Consider the following 12,644-nt stretch of genomic DNA (forward strand, 5'->3'; position numbering starts at 1 on the left):
GGCAGGTAGAAATGGAGGAGGAGGACAAATATAAAACAGCCTTCTCAGTGGGTAATCTCGGGTTCTATGAATGTAATAGAATGGGATTTGGACTCACTAATGCTCCTGCCACATTTCAAAGGTTGATGGAGAAATGCATGGGAGACTTACTTCTCCGCGAGTGTCTTGTATTTATTGATGACATTTTGATTTTCTCTAAAACTTTTGATGAGCATTTAAGAAGGTTACAGTCAGTGTTTGCTAAGCTGGAGGAGCATAGCCTGAAGTTAAAACCATCTAAGTGTGAACTCTTTAAGACCTCTGTATCCTATTTGGGGCATATAGTGTCAGAACAGGGTATTAGTACTGACCCTGATAAGACAGTAGCTGTTCAAGATTGGCCTGTACCCAAAAACATAAAGGAGCTTCGACAGTTCTTAGGGTTTGTTGGTTACTACCGAAGGTTTGTAAAGGACTACTCTAAGATAGTTCAACCTCTCAATTCATTGTTGAAAGGTCATGGCACTACAAAAGTGGCCAAGAAAAACCTTCGTAAAAAGGTAACAGTTCCTGTTGAGTGGACCTGGGAGGAAGCCCAGCAAAATGCCTTTGATACCATTAAAAGCAAAATGGTAAGTCCTCCAGTGTTAGGCTATGCTGATTACTCCAAACCATTTGTAGTGCGTACAGATGCTTGTGGGTCCGGTTTAGGTGCTGTCCTTTACCAAGTCCAACAGGGTCACAAAATTGTGATAGCGTACGCCAGCCGTGGGCTTCGACCCAGTGAAAAGAATTATCCCGCTCACAAGCTGGAATTCTTGGCTCTCAAATGGGCGGTCACTGATAAGTTCCACGACTACCTCTATGGCGCATCCTTTGAGGTGATTACCGACAACAATCCTTTGACTTATGTCCTTACTACGGCAAAGTTGGATGCTACAAGCCATCGTTGGGTAGCTGCACTGGCAGCGTACGATTTCACCATATCTTATAGATCAGGGAAACTAAATGTTGATGCGGATAGTCTCTCCCGTCAACCACAGTTATTCTCGGACGCTGTAAAGGCAATTTGTCAGTCAGCCATGGTTTCTGTACCTTTGATTGCTTCAGTGTCAGATGAAACTGCCCCTCCTTCGGCCGATGAGGTGGAAGTTTCAGGCACTGATGTTAATAGGGTTGATTGGGTGCAAGAGCAGAGGAAAGATCCCACTCTTGCTAGGCTGAGTACTTTGTTTGGTAGCGACCTTTTCCCAGGGGGAGAAGTGGTAAAGAATGAGTCGCCTGAGGTTCGCAAGTACCTTAGGGAACGTTGGCGCATTTCTTTGAACCAGGGTGTTCTTTATAGGACAGCTACGGTAGACGGTACTCAGGTCAAGCAGCTGTTAGTACCAACAGCTTACAGAACCCAGGTGTTGAAGGGTGTCCATGATGACGTTGGGCACCAAGGTAAAGACAGGACACTTTGGCTGGCTCGACAGCGGTTTTACTGGCTGTGTCTTGAGAAAGATGTGGTAACTAGGGTTGAACAATGTGGGCGGTGTGTCAGGAGAAAGACCCCTGTTAAACGAGCTGCAGGATTAGTTCCAATCCTTACGACTCGGCCATTGGAACTGGTGTGTGTAGATTTCCTTAGCTTAGAGAGATCTAAAGGAGGATACGAAAACAAACTGGTAATGGTAGACCATTTTACACGATATGCGCAAGCGGTACCGTGTCGTAATCAGTCTGCCCATACCACAGCCAAGGCTATATACGAGAACTTCATTGTACATTATGGGTTCCCGGAGAAGCTCCATAGCGATCAGGGTCGTAATTTCGAGAGCAAGTTGGTAAAGGAACTATGCAAGCTTGCTGGGGTCAGGAAAACCAGAACTACCCCATATCATCCTATGGGGAATGGTTCCGCAGAAAGATTCAATCAGACCCTCCTTGACATGCTAGCTACACTAGTAGATGAAAAGAAAACCGATTGGAAAACATACGTCCCATCCATGGTGCATGCTTACAATGCCACCAAGAGTGAATCCATCGGTTACTCTCCCCACTTCTTGATGTTTGGGTGGCACCCAAGGCTTGCCGTAGATGCTTTTCTAGGTATCGGTATGAACAGTGACAGGGTGGCTAACCACGACTCATATGTCGACAGACTTGAGAAGAAGCTCGAGTATGCGTACCATGCTGCAGCAAGGGAAGCCTGTAAGAAGGCTGACAAAAACAAGGCTAGGTACGATACTAGGGTTAGGGAGTGTGCTATAGAAGTGGGCGACTTGGTACTCGTTAGGAAGGTGGGTTTCTAAGGAAAACACAAACTCGCTGACAGGTGGGAGCATGATCCATACAGGGTGGTGAGTATCTCAGAAAATGAGATGATACCTGTCTACAAGGTGCGTAGTGAGAAGGGAACTGGCCCTCTTCGTACCCTGCACCGTAATATGTTGTTGCCCTACAGTGTACCATTTACTATTGAACTGGAGGAGCAGGTGAGCCGCAAAGCCCCCACAGCTCCAGTAACTCGGTCCAGAAAGGTATGTACGCCTAGCACTGATACCGATTCTGATACGGATTCGAGCAGTTCACAGGGTAGCTGTGGCAAACGATATGTGATTCCACAGCGACGTAGACAGAGGTTGTCTCCCTTTTCCGACATTCTCCCAAACACCTCGGAAAGGTCTAGGAGCTCAGAAAACAACTCGAGGCCAGTATCCAGAGTTGATGATACCCCTGTAACTGTGTCTCCAATATCTCACAGGGATGATCGCGGTTCTGAGTCCACAGTCCATGGGGTTCCGGAAGCTCCCATGAGTCTGGAACGGACAAACTTGCCGAAAAGAGCCCGTAATCCCCCGGACAGATACGGAGAGTGGGTTATGTCACAGCTCGCTAGGGAGGGATCCAGGAATGAAGTATATGTGTAAATAGTATGATATTTTATACTTGAAAACTAAATCATTATTTTAAATGTGTAGTGGTGTTAATTGGTGTATATTCATATGTACATATGAAGGAGTGTACTCCACTGATATTCACTCTTCCTAGGAATTAGCTCTCTGGGGGTTAGTCCATGACACTCATCGCAAGATGTAAAAGTGTAGTGTGATTACTTCATGGATATTTTAGAATTAGGCTGTACTTAATTGATATCATTATTCATATTCTTTTGCAGCAAAACATTTCTAACTATTTTATTTCATTTCCAGTCTTGTATCTACACAGACACGTCTAACTGTTTTATTTCATTTTCAGGCTAATATAGGCTCAGATGTTTGCTTTCTTGCAGGTAGGCTATACCCTGACTGGTCTCCAGCTGCAAGTCATTTAGTGATTAATATATTTTAATGATGTCATGTATCTAAATGTGGGACACATTTTCCCTAAGGAGGGGAGTATGTAACCTAGGTGTTATGTACCAATTATGTACTGTGTATGTGTGCGTCAAGTCCCTGCGTATGTGGCGTTGTTTACATGTGACCCTGTCAATGTACATGTCCTGTGGAATGTGAGGTATGTGCACAAAGTGGCCGGACCAGTCCGACGTGACATGGACATCAGCAGGAACGCAACTCAGCAATTAACACTCGCACCTGCTTTGCATGCTTGTTGCGTTCTCACACCTGTCTACGTCATCTCACTTCTGGCTTTCTATCTTCCCTATTCTGGCATTCTATTGCTGGACGTCGGCGCAAGCGGTCCAGCACAACATAGCCAATAAAAGCTAACTGTTGCGAGACAGAGTTTTTATAGAGTCGCCATTAACAGACGCCTGGTAAGTTGACATGGTAGGAATGGTGAATGGTGTGTGACATTCGCGTTCGGTATCGGTTGGGTGTGTTCGATATGATTGATTGTTTGATTGTTTGAGTTTTACGGCCCATCGACAACTAAGGTCATTTAGGGCCAAACTACAAGTCATGCATTATTATCAGGATAAAAAATCAGGGTAAGAAAAGGCAAGTAAGGACTAAAACACAGATTGTAAACGTTTATTTGATTAAAGAAAAGGTTTGCATGGGATAACATAGTTTTGGCTAAAACACATGAGAAAAAATAATGCACAATATTGATGAAACGATGAAATGTTGAGTTGATACGATGATATGATGAGAAACGTTCATATTTTGTTTAAAATACCTATCTCTTTGAGATAATTGAAAATACGATTATGTCTCACGGCATGAAACAAAGTGTACATGTCGGAGACATCGTAGTACTTATCTCGTATGTGCTTAAAATCAATACAGTGCACTAAGATATGCTCCACTGTGAGAGGAGAATCACATGCGTGGCATGTGGGAGGATCCTCCCCTCTCAATAGATAGGAATGTGTAAAAATATGTGTGTGTCCAGTTCGGAGCCGAGAGAAAACAACTTCCTCTCTGCGGTCTCTCCGACTGGACAGTTTAGGATTAAGTGTAGGTTGAATTTTAAACAGTTTATTGTTTGTTTCGGTAGACCACCTTTGTTGCCAATGGTGTTTGATGGCCGACTGAATTGAAGGTTTGATGTCGGTGTATGGTAGTTTCAAATCTGTTTGTGCTAGGCGAAGAGCAGTCTTAGCTGCTTTATCAGCCTGTTCATTCCCCTTTATACCCACATGACTGGGGATCCAGAGATAAGTAATTTGAGTGTTAGAAGATAATCGAAAGGTTCGGATTAAAAGATTTTGAATTAGAGTATTTCTAGGGTTTCTTGATTTCAAAGCCTGAAGAACTGAAAGAGAGTCTGAACAGATGATTGCCTTTTCAATGCAGTGTTCTTCGATGTGGTCAAGAGCCAGACCGATAGCACAAGCTTCCGCAGAGAAAATGGAGGCAGCATCTGGAAGTCGGATAGAGGAACAGTGATTAGATGTACAGCATGCTGCCGCAACTTTATCACCATCTTTTGAGCCGTCAGTGTAGATCTTGACATGATCAGGGAAAGTCCTGATGCACTCCCGAAAGGAGGATTTATGTTCTTCGGGTAATGCACTGGACTTTGTCCTCTCATGCAAAGATAAATTGATATCAGGTGTTTGAATGAGCCATGGTGGTACATCCGATATGGTGTACTCGTCAATGGTGTCGAAATTTATATTTAGTTCCTGCAAAAACTTTGAAATTCTGAAGCATTTCACGGTCTGCACCCCAATCAGAATGGGACGAAGTGCACTTATCCTTCAGATGTTTGATATGTGGAACAAAGGACAGTTTCTAATCAAATATTAGTCCAAGAAATTTAGTTTGTTCAACTACTGAAATTTTAATTCCATTGAGTGTGAGGTCAGGATCATTGTGTGGTTTTCGTTTTTGACAGAAGTGCATACAGACAGTTTTTGATCTTGAAAATCTAAAGCCATTTTCGTCAGCCCAATTTTGTTATTTGCCTAAAACATTGTTGTAGTTGTCGTTCTATAGTGTGCATGTTTTTTGATCTGTAACAGATCAAGAAATCATCCACAAATAGAGACCCTTCCGTAGATTGGCCAAGACATTTAGTTATGCTGTTAATTTTTAGTCCAAAAAGTGTGACGGACAGGATACCACCCTGAGGGACGCCCATCTCCTGTGTTTCTGTTTCTGAATAAGTTGAACCCGTTCGAACTTTGAAATGCCTGTCAGATATAAAATTTGATATAAACTTTGGCAAATTACCACGTATACCGATGTCATGGAGATCGTTCATGATCCCATATTGCCAAGTTGTGTCGTATGCCTTTTCATGGTCAAAGAATACGGCGACAAGATGTTCTTTCTTGGCAAATGCTTCTCGTATAAATGTTTCTAGTCTAACTAAGTGGTCTACCGTTCCCCTGCGGTTCGATATGAAAGACATGGTGAGTGACTGTTTGTTTTGTCTTTGTAGGCTTTTCCTTACCATCCGGTAATAAAAGGTGATCAACAGAACCTTTGTCTGTGGTTATATTTACTACGCCCCGGTGACATACACAAAACTGGTTTTACACAAAGTTGACTTACCCAACATTAATACTTCATCTTGGATTGAAGGTTCTGTACTGAAACACACCATATGTACATAAGATAACTGAAGCTGTTTTAAAGTGTGACAATACAGTGTTTAATTCTTACAACAACAAAAAACAATTACGTGTATTCATTTGTTTTATTTCAGACATAATACTGCTATTCCTAAACAAACTTCATGTCGTGCAATCTTTAGGTCGTTAATATACTTCCAGTTACAATGTTACTGACATTTACTTGTCGTACACTGGTACCGATACAGTACTTTCAGTACTTTGATTAAATATGCTCCCTATATTCTTTTCGCTCAAGCGACATGTAAAACAACAATGATGTGAGGACATCTTCACCTTTTAATACCTGAAAAACAATCGAAAAAACTTCCCCTTTTGTTCTCAAATACATGAACAGTGAATCTACATGTGTAAATTAGCTGTAAATAATTCACGTTTAGAAATAGTCAAAGTCTTAATTTTGAAGATTTGTTTCTCCTTTTAGACCAGAACATTGAAAGACACCAAACGAATGACAATCACTGCATGTGAAACAAGAGATCCCAGAGGGATCTTGGCGCCCACCAAAGTATGATCTACGTCTGACGATGGAAAGAGGGATCTTTTCTCTGCTTTTCAAACTTTTTCAAACATACAACAAATATGAAACGGATCACTTCATTTGTTCACCGATTGGTTCCAAAATGCAATATGCACAACTAGGGCCCTAGAGGAACCTACATATGAAATTTGAGAAAGATCCCTTCAGTCCTTTCGGAGAAATAGCGGTAACAAGAAATGTTAACGGACGGAAGGATGGACGACGGACCATGGACGAGAAGCGAATTCATGGTGGGCTAAAAAATTTAACATAAGGCAACCTGCTAATAGATCGAGAAACGAAAGCCTTAACAAGAGGCCCAGAGGGCCTGTATCGCTCACCTGGTTTGTAATGCCAAGTAATGTTCTGAATACAGGTTCATTGTTTCTTTTCTGAAGGAATGAGAATATATACCTCTAATTCCCCTATTGGGCCCCGCCCCTCCTGCCCCTGGGGGGTCAGAGCCAAAATTTACACAAGTTCTGTTCCCCTTTTCCCAAGGATGTTTGTGGCCAAATTTGGTTACATTCCATGAAGAACTCTAGGACAAGTAGTGATTTAAAGGATTTACCTCTATTTCCCCTATTGGGCCCCACCCCTCCTGCCCCTGGGGGTTCAGAGCCAAAATTTATACAAACTCTGTTCTTATTCCCCCAAGGATGTTTGTGGCCAAATTTGGTTACATTCCATGCAGACTAGTAGTGATTTAAAGGATTTACCTCTATTTCCCCTATTGGGCCCCACCCCTCCTGCCCCCGGGGGGTCAGAGCCAAAATTTATACAAGTTCTGTTCCCCTTCCCCCAAGGATGTTTGTGGCCAAATTTGGTTACATTCCATGCAGAACTCTAGGACTAGTAGCGATTTAAAGGAAATGTTGACGGACAGACGGACGCCGACGGACGCCGACGGACGACGGACGCCGCCCCATGACATAAGCTCACCGGCCCTTCGGGCCAGGTGAGCTAAAAATCTGGTGGAAGCCCTTCTTGTGGATTAACCCCTTAAATCCCAAGAATACGAGTAGAGTTCTCTTTCAAAGCGATTTCTCACCCTTTTGCAGCAATATTTTTGATAATCAACACATATATTTAGAAACTTGTAAGAAAAAATAATGTTTCAATATTAATAAGGTTATCATAGCAACGGAAAGTTCGGACTTATACAAACAAAAGGCACAGAACCAGTTTCACTCTGTTAATCTACAGATCGATGGATTTCATCTTTGTCACAATTACATGAAGTCAATAACAAAAGTTCTCAGAAGTAGACGTGCAAAGTACATCCTTGTGGCAGCCAATATTGTCCTTCCTGAAACAGCAATAAAATCATCAGTGTCAAATGTGATTACAATCAAACATTAATGGTCTTTACTCTTGTGATAGTGTCCCTGAAATGGTATGCCTTCGAAGACGGGTGTTCAAGGGAGGTCAAAGACACAAACTGTTTACAGGACATAACAAAGTTTGTAACCCTACATCTAGCAATGAGGAAAATATAGCGAAACTTCTCCAAGATATCGAACCAGCCCTAAACTCTGTTCATCTGCTGTTAGAAGAATTTAGAGCTTCCAAATCAGAATTTCCAACATTTGTTTTGTGAGATATGTTCATAAAAATCTAAATAGGTCTGACCTAATTATATGTTGTTTGGTATGAAGCAATGGATCGTTTCTTTATTAAATAATTTGTATCAATAATTTGTAAATATCCGAAATTTATAAGTATCTCTGTAGTTATTATTAATAGAATCGTACACGGTGGAAATTTGTAAGGAAATAACACCAGTCACATGTACTCTCCGATAAAGCTACAAATGTATTGTTGGATTTGTTTGTTTGATTAATTGACGTCCTATTAACAGCTATGGTCATGTAAGGACGGCCTCCCATGTATGCGGTGTGTTGCGTGTATGTTGTGCGAGGTGCATGTTTTTTGGAGACTGCGGTAAATTCATGTAATGTCTTCTTGTATAGTGGAACTATTGCCCTTTTTATAGTGCTATATCACTGAAGCATGCCGCCGAAGACACCAAGCAACAGTATCAGATACGATGGATTCAGTTTATATAGCATCAGGTGATAAGTTCGGACAATATTGTTTTAAGGAAAAAAGTCTTTGGTACAGACATTTGTCATAGGCCATATGTCCTTATAAATAAAGTGGCAATTTCAATATTTTAAATTGATGGTATGGATGTTTTAAACTCTGAGCCGTTTTTTAATTCATGAACAATTACTTGGTGTTATTGATGTTGGGTAGACCTAAATGAAATGATAACGCAGATATCTGTTGAACCGTTAAAAGGTGGATTCTGTTATCCATTCAATCGAGATTCACTACACTCCCACCTTCATCGAGGACCTTACCCAGCCAGTAAAAATTATTTCATTCTTCCTAACGTCTCTCCTTGACCTTGGCCTTCGGTTAAGCGCTCGCCTCTGTGAGAAAGTCTCTGGATTGTTTGATTATTTTAACGTCATATTAACAGCCAGGGTCATGTAAGGACGGCATCCCATGTACACATCGTGAAGCGTGTGTGAAGTGCGAGGTGCGTGTTTTGTGAGACTGTGGTATGTTGGAGGTAAGCAGTAAGTTCGTAAATGAAATAAAATATTGAAAACGAAAATAAAAACTATAAAATGTATTGTTTTTTAGCATCAATAATAGCCAAGATAATTACAGTTTAAGTTCATGCCGTTTATGTCATTCGTTTATTTGAAAACAAATTTCAGATAATTATGTGCTTGTGCATGTTCAGACAGCTGAAGATCGCCGAATCTCATAATATTTAGACAGTATCCAAATTTATTGGTTGCAATACCAGATCTAGAACTCAACAATTATGGGAGGAGTTTCCATAATTGCCAAAACGAGAACATTAGTTGATCTTAAGGAAAGTTTATCAATATTTAATGTTTCAGTAGCATCAACTAAGCTTAATTTGTTTGATATGTCTTTGTTAACGTGATTGGTTATGTAACGGCCCAACGACACTTTCGAATTGTTGGCTTCAATTTAGGCCAAACAGAACTCCTTGCATTGTTACAGGATATCAATGTTCATGTCACTCACAAAAAGTCCAAATGGACATAAGGGCATTTGACCGTAACAACCGTGAGTCAGTTTCTCAACAAGAGACCAGAGGGCCTGGAGTACGCCACCTGGTAATTGTATGCTTCAAGTCATGATGATTGTGAATAGGTCCCGATTGTTTGGTAATTGTCTGAAGGATCATAATATTAACCTAATTAGGAATGAGACATTTGCCCCAAACCAAACCGACATCAGGACTTCTCAATTATAATTGAAAAATAGGATCTGGATACAGACAAAATTTCGTTAAGGTTCGAGAACTTGAGAAGGACTGTTATGCCAAATAAGAGTGAATGGGTCATAATGCCAGCTCACTGGGGAGCTAGAAATGGAGCTGGTGATATAGGCTATATGTAATTTAGCCTATTGCGGCGCCCGGTCCGTTTTCGTCGTGGTCCGTCTCGGAGGGGGGTGTAATTCAAAATTTTATAATAAACAGGATACTTGTCTGTAGTCCCCTTCTGCATGGTTTTCGTACCAAATTTCGGACACAATCCATCCATCAGGGGAGAACGCTAATGCAAAGCAAAATGTATTTCCCTGATTGGCCCCGCTCCTACCTGGGAGTCTCATGGGCATCAAGAGCAGCAGCAGGGGGGTAATTGACTCAGGTGAGAACGACTCGGTGAGAAAGGAGCCTGATTTTAGTCAGATCGATTTACCTTGCTGGGTGAACATTGGGCAAATTTTGGTGAACATCAAAATCCCGAAGTAGACCAGATCAAACCAGTGGAGGAATTTGGCTAATTTAAAAACTCTGCATTTTTCTGAAAAACTTGCCTTGTAGCATATCCACATAGATCGTTTGGAACCAAATTGTCACACAGGCGTTAACATACTATTGTTATATCCCCAGGTTTTCGTTTTTTGACTAATTTTTCGAAGATTTATGTAACCAAAGTATTTGATTTACACTCAGTTCCAGCACAATTCGTTATGTCTAACCAAATGTCATATTCCATGCAACAACCAACCAGTGTGCTTGACCAGTCAATTGGTAACGTCCTATAAGTTCTGCTCATCCGTCATGTAAGGTTATAGGGCTCCCAAAATTATGTGTTTAAAATTCATTAATCAGGAGGGCATGTCCTCTGGGATGGACAAGTATCCGACGATTTTAGGATTGTAAATACTAATTCCCCCTTTGGCCCCGTTTCCCTACGTGCTCCCCCGGAAACAGGGACAAGAAGACCCAAATTTGGATACAAACATCCTAGATTCACAGGGGAAAAGGAGAACAGTAAAGGGCCAAATTGGTTAACGTTGTCAAATCACTGGCTGAAGCTAAGCAGGATTCTGACTTAATCAATTTAGAAGGGGGAACAGGTGGTACTTGGAGGATCCAGAGATCGGGGACTAGCCCTGTAATAGGCCGGCCCTCAGGAACGAACAGGGGCCAAAAACTACAACAAGGAGAAAAGTGAAGGCGGGGATGCCCCCAGGAATTAATAGCTAAGGATACACTGTCACAGTGTAAAAGAATGACAAAAGATAGCAGATTTAAAAATTTAGGGGGCCTTCTATAGGATACAATTCGGCATGCCTTACCTACAAATGCCCCTACGCAGAGACCATTTACACAAATTTGCTTTTTTTACCTTAGGCCAAGGAACGCAAATAACATGTAAAAGGTATAATGGAATTCATTGCAGATCTAAACTCTGCGGAACAAGCAGGACACGAATTCGAAAAGGCCGTACCCTTGATTTCACGCACTTATGGGCAAGAAATGCGTAGAAAATACTCCACGAAGGTTTTACAGAACAACCTGCTAGTTATATCACGCTGAGGAACTGAGATGTTCTAGCGTGAACCAGGATGTTTGTGGCCACATTTGTAAAGAACAGAGAATCTTTGAACACCTCACAAGTGCAGATACCATTTAGAAGGAACCTAAATTGTCCCCTTTGAAGACTCCAAACACCACTTGAACTAGATGCAAAATTTAGACAGATTTCTCTGATCAGAGTGAAATGGCCCTTGCAAATGGATGTTTTGTCGCCTATGAAGTTGGGGACAGTAGATAGAGTTCTTGGAATAAATCTATGAAATAGAGCGAATAAAAGGCGTATCTACGATTGTGGCCCACACAACCCTCCTATCATGTGCATCTGGCGAAATAACTATGTGAGGCAGAGTCAAACATAAAGTCTGAGAAAAGAACATCAGAAAACAATCTTACCGGACAACACATCTTTTCCCCAGGGGTTTGGGGACAGCTGAATTTGGTTATAATTTGTACAGAAACTCTGGAATGAAACAGTGCCGATTGGCCTGGAAACATGAGGAAGTGAAACCACTATTGGTCCATCAGAGGTAACTGCCCCCCTCCCCATTATAAATTCCATGAACTACAAAATTTTAAAAAACTGCAAGTTCTGAAAAAGAAGTATCACATGGACTTGAGTTACCAGCATATTTGAACAGCCAGTAATTTTAACATTCCATTTCCATTTTCAAACTCTAGACAGTTGAGACATTAGTAAATTTTGGCTCTGTTATCCCCTAGGGGTGCAGGATGGGACAACCGGTAGTGCGCCAGCAATTTAGAGGGATATGATCTAATTTTAATGTCCTATTAACGGGTACAGGTTCATTTAAAATCGCTTGTCCTAGGAGTTCTAACATGGATTTGCATAAACCAAAGTCCGGTCATACATTACCCGGAGAAAACCACCATCAAACATCCTTCAGTAGTCGCTGGCTAGGAGAACAGTAGTACTTGTACTAATATTTTGCGTCCCTAGTGGCCATGCCCTGGTAGTCAGGGCCCAACTAGGGGACTGCAGAGTAAATACTAGACAATCCTGCTACCACCTTTAGTTTAAACTGCACATCTGTGAATTCAGAAAACAATTGGCATGTAAAATCTATGCACTGATGGGGCGAAAAACTACAGAATACCTAGGAAAAATATTGTCATCTGGCCCCCATGTATGCCACATGTACAGTGGAGAGCCGTCCAATAGGGATATACACGGTACATGTTATCTCCCTGTCCATTATTCCCCCAAGTAG

This window comes from Argopecten irradians, unplaced genomic scaffold, assembly GCF_041381155.1.
Source record: "Argopecten irradians isolate NY unplaced genomic scaffold, Ai_NY scaffold_0595, whole genome shotgun sequence".
NCBI lineage: Eukaryota > Metazoa > Mollusca > Bivalvia > Pectinida > Pectinidae > Argopecten > Argopecten irradians.